The following is an 18,610-nucleotide window of genomic DNA, read 5'->3' as shown; positions in this document are numbered from 1 at the left end:
TGAGCCCTGCAGGACTAAGTGACCCTGAAAGGAAGGAGGAAGCTGGCCAGCGACGACTAAATCCCTCTGGAAAGGTGAGCTGCAGGGGACGATGGGGCAGGGGATATCTGCTCAGGAAAGATACATTTTTGAATTTATGACCAAGCTGTTACAACAGCATGGCAAATCCTTGCCTTCACACGACTTAAAAGCTCTATTGAGATGGACAACAGTTAAGCTACTGGGAGTTACCGAGTCCACAATCTTTACGACAGATTTGTGGGACAAGGTGGGAGTAAAACTGTGGGATTGTGCAACAGAGGGGAACAAAACGGTTGCAGAAATGCTCCTCTCCTGGCGAGTAATTTTTGAGGTCCTGAAAACCCAAGAAAACTCCCATGTCAAAGATAAAGGGGATGCCTCCTTCCTTTCCTTTTGTGGCGGAGCCTCAAAGTTCTTTACAATCTGGAAAGACTGCATTCCCTCTCTACACAGCCCAATGCCCTCCCTCTTGCAAGTGAGAGGGAGAGGGGCTCCTCGCAATCCGTAGGGGCATTCGCTGCTGGCTACTGCCCAACAGTGACAGTGATGGAGAGTACCCCTTTGACCCTGGAGCTGCTGACCCAGAAAAAGAACCAGATCTTTGCCCCCTGCCATGATGCCTGTCAGGAGCCGCGGCTGTCACTGCTGCTGCTGCAGGGGGAGCGGCCCCTCCGCCTGGCTATAGCATATCAAAATACCAACTGACACTACATACTGACTGAAACTCTGTTAAAGTTTAACCTGTGATTTATGATTTTTAACAAGATTGTCACTAGAAAAATTCAAAGGTGTTTGTGTGGATGTGGTGTTTTCCTACATATTGGTAACATAGCAAGACTGCATGATTCACTGGGAGTAATTGGCTAAATCATAAATTTAACATTTTTTTGCTTACATTCAAGACAAACTTTGAACCTTATTTGTAGTAGTTATTTGAGACTTAGCTATAATAAGCACATGAAACTCCACTGTCAGCTTTACCAGTTGTTTGATTTTTACTCCATAGTTTTAACAAGGTAATTTTATTGTGAATTTTTTGGTATAGCTATTTAGTGATTTAAGTATAATTATTTTACTTGCCACATTTAAATTAAAATTAGACTTGATATTGAAACAGTTTAAGCATATTGATGGAACACAAATACAATAAATAATAGCTTATTTTTTAGAATAATTTAAACCCCCAACTTTGTTTATATGCAAGCGTCAGTTTTACAAACCCACTAACCTAACCAAGTTACTTGTGTAAAACTTATGGCACTATTATATAACTAAAATTTTCATTGTTTTAGCCTTCAATATTTATACCCCATTACTTTTATTAGGCCAAATCAAATTTATTGTATCGATAATTAAAAAAAAAGATGTAGCAGTTTAATCCCTCTGATAAATTTATGTTGCTACTATTTTGGTACAATTGTTTACCTGTATGTTTTTATCTTGATGTTTAACTGTTGTATGACAAATTTTTAGTAACTTTTTTGTAACGATAGAGCTTAAATAAATTAATTTTTGTTAAAATCAATTTTTGTTTAGTCTTAATAATGCTAACTTTAAGTTTTTTAAAGTGTATTTTCTGTTATGTTTTATTGAAGTTAAGTTTTAGTAAAGTTGATTTTAAGTTTTCTTGAAATATATTTGTTTAAATTATAAGATATAATTTTTTGCTATACAAATGGATGACATAAAGCTTAAATGATTTTTTGTTAAAGTTTGCTTATTTAAATTATGAGATACAACTATTTTAGTATAGACATAAGAATATTTTTTACTGTTTTATTTTTGATAGGTTTCACTGAAGAATAAGTAACAATTCCATATTATAATTGTTATTAGTTGTTAGCTGTTAAATGCCCTTTTTTTGCTTTATTACTACTTAGCTAAAGATAAATTACAAAGCTGACTGCTTTACAAACCTTCACATACTGTTGTATAGCTATTTACAAGACGTATTATTTTAAGAAACTTTCCTAACTACTATTACTAAAAGGCTTTTAGAATATATTAGGGAAACTCTTCCAGTTAAGGCCTGGGCCATGGCCAAGTCCTAGCCTTAGCTGATTGAGAAGTAGGCCAATAAACCCAAGTGTCTTTTGCACCAAAACTGTACTCAGGTCATTTTGACTTGCCAAATTTGGACCCATAATGGCTAAACCTCCTTTTGAAGTAAACTTGGAAACCTCTACCCAGGAATGGTTCTCCAAGCCCTCACTCTAAAATGAAGCTTACTAGATATTGCAGACTCTTGGTAATGGTATAGTACTTAAGAAATTGATAATGCATTGTTTTAAATCACCATTTTATTTTTCATATACTACTAATTGCATATATTATTTAGTTTATTTTTGCTTAGTGTAAGTTTGTTTTGTCACATATTGTTTTGCTTTTTATGTTGCCTTCATGTTCATAACGAGACACATACATATTATTAAAAAGCAAAAGAGTGAGTATAGCTCTTTAAGAACATTTACATTAATATTTACACCAAAAATTTTGAAAGCAAATCAAATCAAATTTGATCCCTAGCACAGCGATACTGCTTTAAAGATTTACATGTGCAGAGGCAATTAAAAAATTTTTTTTATGTAAAGATCTTTAATTGAGTGTATAATGATAAGGCCTAGCTAATTTATTAACCTAGAGAGAAAGTATGCATGTGTTTTATCACCAACAGGTCCAAAGTAGTTACCTGCTTGTTTAGACAAACATCAATCGCCTCCAAGACAATGAGGCCCAGAAAAAAGAAAAATTACCTAATTGTCAATCAGCCCTCATGACCAAGACAAGAATGAACTAGGACTGCCAAGACATAGCTGTAAAGACTTGAAAGGCTTGTGTTACATGAACCTATCTGACCACTTTCAATCTATTCATGCTAGCATATAGGCCCTTCAAGAGAATGCTACCAAATTAAAGACTGTAAATTATAGTGATTAGATTAAACAAATACTTAGGAGATAAGGACTTACTAGTTAAGCATTTAGTTAAAACAAGAATTTATGTTTTAGCCATATTGCTGCTTATGATGACTTGTTTGCCATGTGTTTTGTAATGTGTTTAGAGACTGATCGAAAAGTCCACAAAAAAGATCTTAATGGTGAAAAGAGAAGGGGGAAATGTGGGAATACAGCTTAGAAGCAGGACTCAATGTACTGCTGAACTCATTACAGAAGTAGATGTGCTAGAGGGTTACAAGCCCTGGCAAGTCGAGGCAAGACCCTGAAGAAGGAAAAGATTAGGGTGTATGTATGTATGCAAGACAGCACAGGCCTGTACAAGACCGTAGTAGCCCATAGTTAAGCAATGTTACTAAGAAACAGATATGATTGTTATGCTTTAAAGGTATACAAACCAGCAGTGTGTTCAATAAAATTGGCTTCATGATGCAAACCATGAGGACCGCATCTCTTCAGTCGCCCGACACCTCTCAATCCAGGCCCTAATGTGGCTTGTCTCTCTCTCTCGGAGCCCCGGCTCCATTTCTGCTCTGGCTAGCTTGAAAGACAAACCACAGTTGGGAGGATTTTTCCTCAGGGTCCCAAAAACCCAGGAGTGGCTGTGAACCTTTTTCTTTAGAGAGAGCAAATCCCTGTCGATGGCAAAGGAAGTTTTGCACTTGATTCGAAGGTAAATCAAGGCTTTATTCAGTCTTTCTTCTGTGTTCCTGCCCCAGCCTGGGTCAGGAGCCCCTTCCCAGTCCTCGAGCCAAGAGACGTATCCCACATGTTGCTCTGGCTTATATCCAGGGAAGGGGCTAAAGGTAGGGACAAGCCACTACCTAATCAGGGATAAGGTAGGAGTGGAATAGGGTTGGATTAGATTCCAGGAAGGGGACAGTGTGGGAGAATGGGCAGGGAAAAGGGGCAAGGACAAACTTTGGGATGTTACATTTTCCAGGGGAACAGGGGGGTACAGAAGAAACCATTACAAAACCCAATATACAAATGAAATACAATATGAAACCAAATAATACGCAGCAACATCTCCCCCTTTCTTATCAAACTGTGGAGGAGGAAGGCTCAATCTCTGGGAGATGCTCAGAGTTCGGATCTTGAGTACCTTTAAAGCTGAAAAATAAAAGAATGACATCCAGTGCAAGGAAATTGTTCAGAAAAACACTGTTAAGGGAAAAAGGGTAATTAGGAGAGGGTTCGGCGCTTTCTCCTTCTCCAGGCAGCGCTGACCACTTGTGGAGCCTCTGCAGGTGGCTTTGCAGTTTTAGGGATGAAAGGTTTCACCCACTTGGCAGGCACCCACTTGGGACCTGAGGGAGTGGACACGTAGGCATACCCATGACCCCAAGTGATCAGATCATGAGGACCCTCTGTTTCCCAGGTTGCTGGATCCTTTACCATTACCGGAGGCTTTGCTTTCAGCTGCAGTTGGCAGCTTTCTCTGAAATGGCACACAATCAGTGGGTTAAGATTTTCACATGTGCAATTTAAAAAAATCAGAATGAACAGGGCTTTGGATAACTGGATTTGGGGTGTTTCTATTTTTAGAGACTGATGTTGTTGGCTGAGGACCCTTTTGAGATTTTGGTGGGTCCTTTCCACAATGGCCTGACCTGTCGGGGTAAAGGTGAATGTCACAGGGAGCAGCCAGAGTCAGTCACGCTCTTCACAGAAGTAATGGCGAATGCTCATTTATTGAGGGTACACAGGGTTCTTTTATACATATATCATTCTTGTGCATAAGCTGTTCACGCAGCATTTTACTACTTGCTATTGGATACTTCCTGGTGTCCACGAGCCCCAAGTGGCTATACTATTGGCTAATGTTATCTGCATAAGCATTCCTTTGCAGTTACCTGTTTACACTTTGTTGGGGGGCCAATGGCTCATTCCCAGACTATTCGTCCTTGTCAGTGCTAAAATAACAGAACTTTCCCATCACTGTAAGGCCTCTCTGTGTCTATCTCCAAAAATCCTTCTACAGTTCCCCCTTTTTCTTTTGCACAAGCTAAGCATTAGATATTGTCTTATGCAACATATTCTTAATACATGACATTACACAACTTGGTACTAATAATCCTAATAATATAAGTAATAATATAACAAACACTTGTTTAATAACAAACTTCAGCTATCCTGTAATCCCAAGGCTACTTAACTAATCTCTAAATACATTATCACTTTCTTTTAAAGCATGTAATTTTTTCTTCATTAATTGCAATTTTTTTGTGAATTGATCCAGAATGGTCAGACAGGTTCATGCAATACATTCCTTCAAACTCTTCACACCCGTGGTTATGCGCTAAAAGCAAAAATCAATTGCAACACAGTTTTGCAAAACAGCATGATTAACACTGGTAACATCCGCTGATAGCTCATCTAAAATTTGGCTAGTCACATTTAATTCTGATTTGGTCCAGCATGCCATCTGCTTTAATGTGGTCATTGCTCTAGCAGCTGTTGCTCCTGGTATAAACATGGATGTTAACACTGTCCTAGCTTGGGACCAGAATTTTGGATCTTTTATGTCCGTACAGTCCAACTCATGTATGGCACGTTTTCTCCGAGTGACTTTTGTCAAAGTCATCAATGCGGTTATGTTAGGGTGAAACAGGGCAAGCTTCCCTAAATAGCATAGGCCCCCATGTGGGCTGGCTGGGACTCCATTCCAAGCACAGTCCCCACATATTAAAAATGTTCCTGGTGGAAGGCATCGCACTGGTTTGCAAGTCAAATTACATTTGGAATAAAGTTGTTGGTGTGCACTGCCACTAGATAGTCAAGCTGAATTTACGGTAGCCCATTTCTGGCTATGTATATTTAGACTCTGCTCTGTGGGGGACTCAAAGGACACCCAACCTCCCTCACTTCTATTTGTAGAGTCGGCATTCATACATCCAAGGAGGTCTAATTCTTTAGGTGGTGAAGTAAGCGTATCATCAAGTTGCTCTATAATTTTACACTGCCAGCCTCCATCAGCCTGGGCAGCTTTGAAACCTGACAACCACACTGCTGTTTGCCACAGTAAAATTCAGAAATGTCTAATTTTTCACATAACCTTTAAAATTGTGAGGGCTCCAAAGGGGTGTTCCTATCAAACAAGTCCTAAATGGGTCTTGGGGACTGGCCAGGCTGAGGCAAATAGAATCCTGTCCAGTCATGTTGGCAAATGTCACCCATACATTAGTCCTCTTAGAAAATTGGTGAGCTAGTTGAGAAGATCCTGCAACACTTGTTGACACCATGAGCAAAAGGCACGCAACATGCGAGAACATCTTACCATGCGGACCTGCCATATCCTTTTTTTTTTGTCTTCTTAGATAATGTTTATTTAAAAAATAAAATTAATTTACAAAGATACCACACTATTTTGCATGCTGGACACCCCTTGGCTCACAGGACTCTGTTTAGCGTGAAACCGCCTTGTCAGCAATGCACAAGCAAAAACCACCCCAGCTTGGCTCTCACCTGGCAGCTGCTGCAGCCACACAACTTAGTAAGATATCTCTGGGTTTGTACCAGCTCAAGTCTTTAGAAAATAAATTTCAAGTGGACACTAAACAAGTATTTCACTAAGAGGTGATGAAATATTAAAATTAAAAGCAAGTCAGATTGCAGCTGTAATTATACTACATTAGAAACTCCAGTAGGTGGGGATCTATTCACTATATAGAGAGAAATTAGTAATCAAGGTAATTACAAAGAGCATTTGTTTCCTGCATGCTTTCCCAGGCTTGGAACCAACAGAGTTGACTACATGGAGAGTTGACTAGGGTGAACTCAGAATTCACTCTCTCAGGCAGGAGACTAGTTAAGGAGTGTTACTGATAACAAAGAAGAAAAGTTATACAACATAGATTATTATAAATTACTTTGTTCTCATCTGCTTTTAGTCTTTGTTTCTTACAAGTCTTTATCCATTCTTGTAGAAACCGAATTCCTTCTCCATTCCCCTGTGGCAGCTCCCATCCCTAGTGATGGTTCGAGGGCATGGGGCAGCCCTTGATGCGGAATACGTGGATGTGCAGGTGGGCAGCAATTCTGGTTGCACACACTGACACAGTATCGGAGCAGGTCAAACAGGGACGGGATCAGGGCAAACCAGAGGACAATATACTCATCAATAAAGCTGTTAAAATGCTGGTCAAGGAACAGCAAGGCTGGGCTTATGAATGCTGTGTCATATAGATACATTTCACTCTTGGTCATGTGGGCAACCACTAGTTTATTTGTGATGTTGGCAGACACAAAGCTAAAAGTCAGGATGTAGAGGCAGGGATGCCTCTCAAAGTGCTGCACAGCAGATTTCTTGTAGATCATTGCAGCCAAGGCAATCATGGAGCCAATATGGAGAAAAGGTGAGAGGACACTTGTTCTTGTTAAAGTGGATCCATTTTTGCTAACTTCTCCTGTTCAAACTACTTTAGTGTACTCTTCACAGGTGAATATGGTTCCTGCCACAGTACAAAGAGCTGAGAGTATTTTCACCTGAATATTCAGTCTTGGAATTAGAGATTGCTGAAACGGTGGTCCTCCAATCACTGCCAGTAAATGCATGATTATTGTGAAGATTTGTATGTGAGTCACATCAATCATGCCAAAGCACAGCATTCCTGAGACATAGGTGTGTCAGTGCACGCAGTAAAACATGAATGTCGCAGCAAAACAACAAAAGAACATCCAGTCAGGGTTGGTGCTCAGCTGCACAGCAATACAAGTTCCCAAAACCACAAAGACTGTGGACAATGAATTACAGCTATGATCAAAAGCTCTCTTAACAGAGTGCTGCTATTTGTCCTTCTTGCTTGTTTCCCATCTATAGCATCCAGGGACTGGTAGGTGAAAAGGCCACAGGCACAAACAATGAATGTCCAGGGAGGTGCCTGCTCTGAAGCTGTTCAGTAGTAAAATACTAATAACAGAGTTGTAAATATATTTATTACCAGTCCGATGATGGTGATCAGATTGGGGGCAATCCAGGCTGGAGAATTGATATCTGCAGTATGAATACAATCTAACATTGCTTGAGCAGTTTCAGATTTCAAGGCATGCTCTTTTACTGTATTTTTTTTTTTTTTTGCCTGTTGCAAAATTTTCCATTCATGCTGCTCATACACAGGATTGCCATCTGTCCTAGGGTAACTTTATGATGCTTATATCCCAAATCATCTGTTTTGTTTGTGCTGTATATTGAGTTCTGTGCCTTTAAGACAGGTTCTAAGAGCAAGGAGAAGCCTGGAGCTTGCTTTGAGAAAACTGCCTGACTCCTACACATTCTTCTCCGGACAGGGTGTTCGGCGGAGGCTTGGAGACACTGCAGGACAGAGATTTTTTTTGCTTTTAGTTAGTTTCAGCTAGCTAGGGCAGAGAAGTTCCCTGGACTGTTTTTTTCCTTTTTCTTGGGACTGTTTAAACCTGCTCTGGACAGAAAACCCAGGGGATCACTGGGGGCTTGCACCTGCGGCCCACCGGGGCCTGGACCTCAGCATTTTCCAGCAGCGCCGGAGGGACTGGGACTGATAAAAGACTGAGAGAGAGCTGAGCTACACCCATGGCAAGAACTTTCTCAATTTGCTATCTCACTCCAGAACAAGAGGTTTTATTGTTTCATATTATTCATTCTTTATACTTGTATGCACTTTGTTTGTTTAGTAAAATAGTTTTTTCCACTTTTCTCCAAAGAAGTTTTTTACCGGACTGGTTGGAGGGAGGGGCCACTTGGGTTTGCTTCCCAGAGGGATCCAATTCAGGGGTTTTCTCCCAAATTTGTCCCTAAACCAGGACATACTTTTATTGGAGCCCACTGTGGGGCTTGAGAGAGTGGAAAAAAGTTGTATTGCTTATTAACTGCATTTTTGATTGTCCTTTGTGTGGGGATTAAACAGTCAGTAGCCATGTTGCTTCTTGAATTCCTAATGTCTCTTAGAATGGAGTCTTTTCTGTGTTTCTCTTCCCTAGGCTTTTTTGAGGTTTTAATACCTTTCTGGTCTCTAGGTTTGTTTTCTTACCCAGAAATAGCTCCAATATTGTCCCTAACATACAGCTTTTACACTAGGGATGCACAAATTAGAATAGCTATTTTGCTGGGCTTGGTGATTATGGTTTACAGGAAGCTTATAAAGGTGCTGGAGTTTGTGCCAGGTATGTTCGGTTTATGTTTTTTTCGTCCTACCCTGCATCCTAGTTCCAGCAGCATGTTTTGGGGATTTATTAATAATTGCACCCAGTTTGTTAGAGGAAGAGTAGGGGATGAGGCTCTTCAACCTCTCCTTTCCTTCTTCTCTTTTGAGTCAGTTACATCACTTTTGGAGAATGTTCAGGGTCTCCTGAATGTTAAAGACACCACCTTCCTGGTATTTCACCTGGTGAGCTTCCTCTATATGGTTTGTAGCTTTTTTAGAATGAGTCACACACTGCTAAATATTGTAGGGCAGCAGATAGAGGCAGGGGAGCAGGGAGATAAATCAGTCACTCAGGCTGCAGCCAACCCCACAGCTACTCAGGTTGTAGTTAAACCAGACAGTGAGGCTAAGACACTGGCAGTTGCTGCAGTAAAGAAGGGAAAGAAGCACACGCACAAAACCAATCGACCAGTAGACGATGATTCAGGTGAAGGATCCTCAATGCCTCCTGACACCCAATCAGGAGTCGAACCAACTGATGATACACAGTCAGAAGCCGAACCAACTGATACAAAATCGGAAGCCCAACCAACTGCTACAAGATCAGGAGCCCGACCAACTGCTACACGATCAGGAGATACTATTGAGTCCTTTTCCCTGAAGGACCTTTGTGGCCTAAGAAAGGATTATACTCGACAACCTGATGAATCTATAATTAGTTGGTTAGTCCGTCTTTGGGATGCTGCAGGTGAGGCTACAATGCTGGATGGCACTGAAGCAAGGCATTTAGGATCCCTGTCACATGATCCAGTTATCGACCAAGAAATGATGAGGGAGGCTAGTCCTTGCAGTCTCTGGGAACGGGTCCTGGGAAGTGTGGCACAAAGATATCTGTGTGCAGACAATCTCTATATGCAGCAAACGCAGTGGAAAACCATTGAACAAGGGATTCAGCACTTGAGAGAAATGGCAGTGGCAGAGATTGTCTTCTCAGATGACCTAAACACTAGGAACCCCGGCTTGGTACCATGTACACCTGTGATGTGGTGAAAACTTGTACGACTTGGGCCACAAGAATACTCTTCTGCTTTAGCAATAATGAAGAGGGATGACACAGAGGAGACTGTGCTTGATATGGCGAAGAAGCTCCAAGCATATGCAGATGCCGTACATGGTCCAACACATGCAAGAATCGCAGCTCTGGAAATGCATATGAGGAAATTAGCAGACAAGATAGAGGAGAATCACAAAGAACTCAGGGAGGACATTCTCCAAATCTCTGCAGTACAGGTCAGAGGCTCTGGCACCACACACAAATGTTCCCCAGATAGAGAGGGAAAAGGCATCCCACGGGCTAAGCTGTGGGTCCTCCTGCGTGAATGTGGAGAAAACATGAAAAGATGGGATGGAGAATCCATTGATGCTATGACACAACGGCTGCATGAATTGTTGGAAAGCAAGGCTATGAGAGGAAGTTCTACCAAGAAGGAAGCAGCTCCAGTTACCCAGGGAAATAAGGATAATCAGGCTTAGAGGGGCCCTGCCTCTAGCCAGGTAGAGGCTAGGGAAAAACGTGTTTTTTGGACTGTGTGGATTTGTTGGCCTGGCACATCTGAACCACAAAAATACGAGGCCTTGGTTGACACTGGTGCACAGTGCACATTACTCCCATCAAGACATGTGGGGGAAGAATCTGTTTCCATTGCTGGCGTGACAGGGGGTTCACAAGATTTTACTTTGGTGGAGGCTGATGTGAACCTGACTGGAAATGAGAGGAAGAGACACCCTATTGTGACTGGCCCAGAAGCTCCATGCATTTTGGGCATAGACTTCCTCCGAAATGGGTATTTCAAAGACCCAAAGGGATTTAGGTGGGCATTCGGGATAGCAGCTGTAGAGACAGAGGGTGTTAAGCAGTTGAATACCTTGCCTGGACTATCAGAGAACCCATCTGCTGTAGGTCTTCTGAAGGTGGAAGAGCAACAAGTGCCAATTGCCACTTCAGTAGTGCATCGCCGACAATACAGAACAACTTGGGATGCTGTGATTCCCATCCACAAGATGATCCATGAGCTGGAGACTCAAGGGGGGTCAGCAAAAACCACTCACCCTTCAACAGCCCCATTTGGCCTGTGCGCAAGTCTGACAGAGAATGGAGACTGACTGTGGATTACCGTGCCTTAAACGAAGTGACTCCACCATTGAGCGCTGCTGTGCCAGACATGCTGGAACTCCAGTACGAGCTGGAGTCCAAGGCAGCAAAGTGGTATGCCACTATTGACATTGCTAAGGCATTTTTCTCCATTCCTCTGGCTGCAGAATGCAGGCCTCAGTTCGCCTTCACATGGAGAGGAGTGCAGTACACCTGGAACCGATTGCCACAGGGGTGGAAACACAGCCCCACCATCTGCCATGGACTGATCCAGGCTGCACTGGAAAAGGGTGAGGCTCCGGAACATCTACAGTACATCGATGACATCATTGTGTGGGGGAACACAGCAATGGAAGTGTTTGAGAAAGGAGAGAAGATCATCCACATTCTCCTGAAGGCTGGCTTCACTATCAAGAAGAGCAAAGTTAAGGGACCTGCTCAAGAGATCCAGTTTCTAGGAGTAAAGTGGCAAGATGGAAGGCGTCAGATTCCCACTGAAGTCATCAACAAGATCACAGCGATGTCTCCACCAACCAACAAAAAGGAGACACAAGCTTTCCTAGGTGCCATAGGTTTCTGGAGGATGCACATTCCTGAGTACAGCCAGATCGCGAGCCCTCTCTACCTGGTTACCTGCAAGAAGAACAATTTCCACTGGGGCCCTGAACAGCAACAAGCCTTTGCCCAGATCAAGCAGGAGATGGCTCATGCGGTAGCCCTTGGCCCAGTCAGGATGGGACCAGAGGTGAAGAATGTGCTCTACTCAGCAGCTGGGAACAATGGTCTGTCCTGGAGCCTTTGGCAGGAGGTGCCTGGGGAGACTTAGGGCCGATCACTGGGATTCTGGAGTCGAAGCTACCGAGGGTCTGAAGCCAACTACACTCCCATAGAGAAGGAAATCTTGGCTGCCTATGAAGGAGTTCAAGCCGCCTCAGAAGTAGTAGGTACTGAAACACAACTCCTGCTGGCACTTTGACTACCAGTGCTGGGATGGATGTTCAAAGCAGAAGTTCCCTCTACCCACCATGCCACCAATGCCACATGGAGCAAATGGATTGCCCCTCATTACACAGTGTGCCCGCATTGGAAACCCAAATCGCCCTGGGATTTTGGGAGTAATTACCAACTGGCCGGAAGGTGAAAACTTTGTTCTCATGGATGAAGAGGAGCAGGAACAAGTGACACGTGCTGAAGAAGCTCCACCATACAACCAATTGCCAGCAGAAGAAACACGCTATGCTCTTTTCACTGACGCTTCCTGCTGCATCACTGGGATGAAACAAAAGTGGAAAGCAACTGTATGGAGTCCCACAAGACAGGTTGCACAAGCCACTGAAGGAGAAGGTGGGTCAAGCCAACTCGCTGAGCTCAAAGCTGTTCAACTGGCCCTGGACATTGATGAAAGAGAGAAGTGGCCAAAGCTCTACCTCTACACTGATTCGTGGATGGTAGCCAATGCTCTGTGGGGATGGCTGGAGAAGTGGAAAAAGGCCAACTGGCAGCGTAGGGGAAAACCAATTTGGGCTGGTGATGAGTGGAAGGACATTGCCACTCGGGTAGAGAAGCTACCTGTGAAAGTCCGTCATGTAGATGCCCATGTCCCCAGGAGTCAGGCTAATGAGGAGCACCGAAACAACGAGCAGGTAGATCAGGCTGCAAAGATAGAGGTGTCAAAGATAGACTTAGATTGGCAACACAAGGGAGAGTTGTTCCTAGCTCGATGGGCCCATGATGCCTCAGGTCATCAGGGCAGAGATGCCACCTATAAGTGGGCACGAGACCGAGGGGTGGATCTAACCATGGACAGTATTTCTCAGGTTATCCATGACTGTGAGATATGTGCTGCAATCAAGCAGGCCAAACGGGTGAAGCCCCTATGGTATGGTGGGCGATGGTCCAAGTATAAGTAAGGGGAAGCCTGGCAGATTGATTATATTACACTGCCCAGACACGTCAAGGTAAGCACTATGTACTTACAATGGTAGAGGCCACCACAGGATGGCTGGAGACCTGCCCTGTGCCTCACGCTACGGCTCGTAACACCATTCTAGGCCTTGAAAAACAAGTTATTTGGAGGCATGGTACCCCTGAGAGGATTGAGTCAGACAATGGAACTCATTTCAAGAACAGCCTCATCAACAACTGGGCTAGGGAACATGGCATTGAGTGGGTGTACCATATCCCCTATCATGCACCAGCTTCAGGGAAAATAGAAAGATACAATGGGCTGCTAAAAACCACCCTGAAAGCACTGGGTGGGGGATCATTCAAAAATTGGGAGCAGCATCTAGCAAAGGCCACCTGGTTAGTTAACACCCGAGGTTCCACCAACAGAGCAGGCCCTTCCCAATCTGAGCCCCTACATACAGTAGATGGAGAGAAAGTCCCAGTAGTACATGTAAGAGGTTTGTTAGGGAAGACAGTTTCGATCAATTCTGCTTCAAGTACAGAGGATCCCATCCGTGGGATTGCCTTTGCTCAGGGACCAGGCTGCACATGGTGGGTAATGCAGAAAGATGGAACCACACTATGTGTACCCCAGGGAGATCTGATTGTTGGGTGAGTGTAGAAATATGCCTCTTGCTGCTGCTGAGGACTCCAGGACGGTGTAGATAAATATAGACGAGAGATCTCTGAAGTTGGGTTTTAGAAGATGAGGTTTATTGTAAGGGATGTGAGGCCTTGCTCTGAGCTGCCAGGCTGCAGCTCGTGGCAAGGCCCAGGGAGAGGGGGAAGGGAGAAGTAGGGAGAGGAGATTCCAAAAGAGGAAAGTCCTCGGGCAAGGGTGCAAGCAAAGAGAGCCCGTCCAGCCCCCCTGGGACCCCTTATCAGGGGTCTTCAAGGTGGGCTGGAACAGGACTTGGGCCAATGGGGTTACAGATACCTGATACTTCAGGGGAGGGGTACAGGTGTGGGATGAACCATACATTGAGGGGTGAGACAGAACATTCCATTTGACCTCTGGGTCTGGCTGCAGGTAACTTTCAGATGGTCACATAACTGTTTTCCCAGAGATCCAGTATCTAATACATCTCAAACATCAAAACTTACTTTCAATTCTATCTCAGTTACAGGTTTCTCATTCTCAGAATAGAGGCAATCATATTTATAGGGTTTTTTGGCTTCCTCCTTCCCAACAGGTGAGAACTGTGTGTAACTATCGCTGTGTGCTGAATAATACTGCCACTGTATGTAGCTGTATATTGCATATTGTTTTTATATAGATGTATGTGTGTGTAGAGCTAGAGTATATATATATTAGTTTTGGTAAATTGACGATATGGGGATAAGGGGTGGAATGTCCTAGGGTAACTTTATGATGCTTGTATCTCCAATCATCTGTTTTGTTTGTGCTGTATATTGAGTTCTGTGCCTTTAAGACAGGTTCCAAGAGCAAGGAGAAGCCTGGAGCTTGCTTTGAGAAAACTGCCTGACTCCTACACATTCTTCTCCGGACGGGGTGTTCGGCGGAGGCTTGGAGACACTGCAGGACAGAGATTTTTTTTGCTTTTAGTTAGTTTCAGCTAGCTAGGGCAGAGAAGTTCCCTGGACTGGTTTTTTCCTTTTTCTTGGGACTGTCTAAACCTGCTCTGGACAGAAAACCCAGGGGATCACTGGGGGCTTGCACCTGCGGCCCACCGGGGCCTGGACCTCAGCATTTTCCAGCAGCGCCAGAGGGACTGGGACTGATAAAAGACTGAGAGAGAGCCGAGCTACACCCACGGCAAGAACTTTCTCAATTTGCCATCTCACTCCAGAACAAGAGGTTTTATTGTTTCATATTATTCATTCTTTATACTTGTACGCACTTTGTTTGTTAAGTAAAATAGTTTTTTCCACTTTTCTCCAAAGAAGTTTTTTACCGCACTGGTTGGAGGGAGGGGCCACTTGGGTTTGCTTCCCAGAGGGATCCAATTCAGGGGTTTTCTCCCAGATTTGTCCCTAAACCAGGACACCATCTCTGAACACGGCAGGACATGCTACAGGACATGCCATGTGTCCTGCAGGTTCCCACTGTCCTTCTAGTATAGCATCACGTATGATTCCAGACTATCAAGTCACAGGTGAAGTGGGCGAAGGCGTCTGGTAAAGGGGGGGCAGGCGAAAGCGTTGCCTGGGAACTGCTTTCTGCAGTTTGTTCTAGCAATTGTTGCATTGGAATTAACTGGGAGCTGAAAGATGTTGGCTCATCGCGACCATTAACAGTTGCCGTGTGTGATAAACGCCGATCACTTGTTTTAAAATTTTAAAAGTTTAATAGTAAATAAGATGGTTATAAAAATAGAATTAGAGTAAAAAATTTAACAGTTTTAGAGTTAGGACAATACAAGACAATAAAAACAAAGTTACAGACGTCTGGGTGCCTCTCCCGAGCTACAAGCTCTGAAGAAGGACCCCTGTTAACAAAAAATTATGTCTTAAAAGCAATAGCCTGTTGAATATTCATACAATTTATACATAATGCATAAATTCCATTCTAACTAAGAATTGTCTCTGGTTAGTATCACTTTTTTCCTTTAATCTCTATGGCGTCCACTAGGCTGAGAAAAGCAGGAGGAGCTGGTCTCTTCTGATAAGAAAGTAGTAAATTCTTTCTTCTTTGAAAGATTTATATTTTCCTGTGGTTGGTACATAAAAACTACATTTTAACTACAAAACTACATTTACCATACTATCAAAATATTAATACCACATTAACAATTAGCACAACATAACACATATAGTAAATATCTTGCGTAGAGCCATATAATATGCACTTTTCACAATCCTCCCTCTTTCTTTTTATAATTAATTTGGCTCGAGCAATATTCATTGTTTTCTAGCTTTCATTATTCGCTCATTTTTTTCACAAATCAATCTCGCTTCTTTGAAGGGGTCTTCTATATTATTTTGTTTCTTTAACACCATAATCCTTTGTGGTGGTGTTGTTGTAGGCAACTTTTGGTCCATGTTCACTAATTGCATGCCTTGTACTACACTGGTGATGAGCCGAATGAAACAGGGAATCAAACAAGGAAGAAATATTAAACCAGCTGTAGCGCATAAAAGGAAGAAGCCTAACTTTTTCCACCATTCTGCTCCTAACACATTATCCCACCAGCTAGTATTTAGCATTGATTCCCACTTTTGAACTGGTACGTTTGCAATTTTTCTGATATCATTGACTATGTCCAGGACGGCATCTCCATTGTCGTCTATTTTTAAACAACAATCTGATGTATTGAATTTTCCACAAACACCCCCTTCTTCAGCTAACAAATAGTCTAAAGCCAACCTATTCTGATACACAGCCGCTCTTGTTTGGGTTTGTTGCTTTGATATTAATTCCATTGCCTGACCAGTTTTGTTCGTTATTATCTCTACAGCGGCCTGAAGTCTTATAATACGATTTAGCATATAAATTGGGGTTCGATATCCCCAACTCCCATCTTGTGCCCAGGTGGCTGGCCCATATGTTTCTAGTATGCGTTCAGGGGGCCATTCTTCATCTCCCCATTTTTGGAATCCTCCAATCAATTCTCTTTTGTTTCTCTTTAGATCCTCATAAACTGGTATCCCTAATTGATCTCCATCAGGTCCTGGTAAAAGAAAAAATCCTGGCTGTATAATTCCTAGAGTACAGCTCCCTTTCCACTGGGAGGGGAGTTTTGGGTATGCTCTTTTTCCACATATCCAAAATAAGCCGTCTGGAGCTTTCCAATAGTTAAATTTTTGTTGATCTATATTCTCCCAAAATTTGGAAACTTCTGGGATGCCATAGTAAGGATTTTTACTTGTATCATTACATTGAAAAAGGTTTGTTTTGTTGTCATACTTACAATTCACTTTCTTTGCTTTTTCTTGGGTCCAATACACGGTTGGTGCTTCTGGGACCCACCATACAGAAGTTCCATTACTAACCTTATATCTTTTACAGGGTGTTTTTCCTACTTCATAGAGGAAGCTTTTCCCAGTGCGCCAGAGACATTCTTCCCCTATCACTGTTGAGCTTAAAATCCACCCTTCTGGTCTGTTTTCTCCACTTGTACTTGCTTGGTTCCATTTTAGAAGCTCAATTGGGCCTAAGCTGCTGCCTTTCCATGGCCATTCTTCTGACATCAAAGCCCCTCCACAGACCCAACAATTGGTTATGTTAAGTTCCTTACTTATTCTTTCTCCTAATTCTACAAACTGATTTTTACCCATCCTTGAGATATCTATTTCTTTCTCTAATTGCTGTTCAAGTTTGGTATACAAATCATTGATGGAAATTGGCACAGGCTTAGGTGGTTTTACTGACTTAGCCTTTTTGCTTATCAACTGCTCTTTTACTAAATCTGGTGCTTTTTTCCCAGTAATGTAGGTAAAACAAATCCACCTCTCCTCTTTTGGGCACTGACTTCCCATCCTGCTACCACTTGTTCCTAAGTTCTCTGCAATCCAGTACTTTTTCCCTTTATGTATGCAATTGCCCAATTTGGATGGGTTGTAACAGTGGCTGTTGACATGAGTGTGAGAAATGAAAAAAGAACCTCGGTGTCTTTCCATGTACAGCTTTTGGTAACATCTGTAACATGGCCTTGTCGATATCCCAAAAGGGAGAAGACAAAAATTGAGTGACAGAAAAAGGAGTAACAGAGGTCCAGTATGGCTTATACTCCCACCTCCCATGCCTATGGGGTTGCAACCCACAGCAGGTGTATTTGATCTTCTTGGTGGCGAATACAGAGGCCAATCTGGTCTTGCCCTCTATTTCCTTGTCACTTCCTCTTAGCTAATTTCCAGACAAATCGTTTTTGACACTCTTTAACTGTCGTTTCCCACTGTTCTTCAGGTATCTCCCATTCAACAGGCACTAATAATTCCCATCCACAAAACAAAGTTATTATTTCAGTTTCTTGGAATTCTATTTGGATAGGAGATCGATTTGGTCCTTGACACTTCCTGCAACGAGAACGTCGCTTGTGTGAACTACAATACCAATTCTTCCCACAATTTAAACATTTACATTTAACCCAGCTAGCATGTCTGGTATTTGGGTGGATCAAACAAGGTATTTGGTCTGCCACTGATGGAAGTTGCAACTCCTCTTCCTCCTTGTATAAATCACAGGCTAAGGCGTGAATACAAGAGTTCTCTGTCCGAAACAGTCCTGATCCTCCTGTTTGGAGTGGAAGTATTCCTCCCCAAGGAGGGTATCTGAGGCGTCTCAAAACTTGTCTAGACGGAACTTGAAACCACTGATATAAGCTTGGCCTTATCTCCCAATTAGGTGTGATCCTGGGTATGTTTCTTGGACCATTTGGGTCGTCCCAGTTCATTACCACCCAGTCCCCGTTTAAGAGTCAGTTTTGTATCACCCGGTTCAGATGTAATCGTCC

The 18,610-nt window shown here is 42.8% G+C and overlaps 1 pseudogene; it reads right to left on the bottom strand.

Annotated features, from left to right (window-relative positions):
- Positions 1 to 6,946: 6,946 nt before the first annotated feature.
- On the bottom strand, positions 6,947 to 7,996 carry LOC120764972 (choline/ethanolaminephosphotransferase 1-like; annotated as a pseudogene).
- Between the last annotated feature and the right edge of the window lie 10,614 nt (positions 7,997 to 18,610).

The sequence above is a fragment of the Hirundo rustica genome, chromosome W (genome assembly GCF_015227805.2).
Source record: "Hirundo rustica isolate bHirRus1 chromosome W, bHirRus1.pri.v3, whole genome shotgun sequence".
NCBI classification, from domain to species: Eukaryota; Metazoa; Chordata; class Aves; order Passeriformes; family Hirundinidae; genus Hirundo; species Hirundo rustica.
The sequence above is the reverse complement of the archived record's forward strand: the minus strand, read 5'-3'. Positions and strand labels throughout refer to the sequence as shown.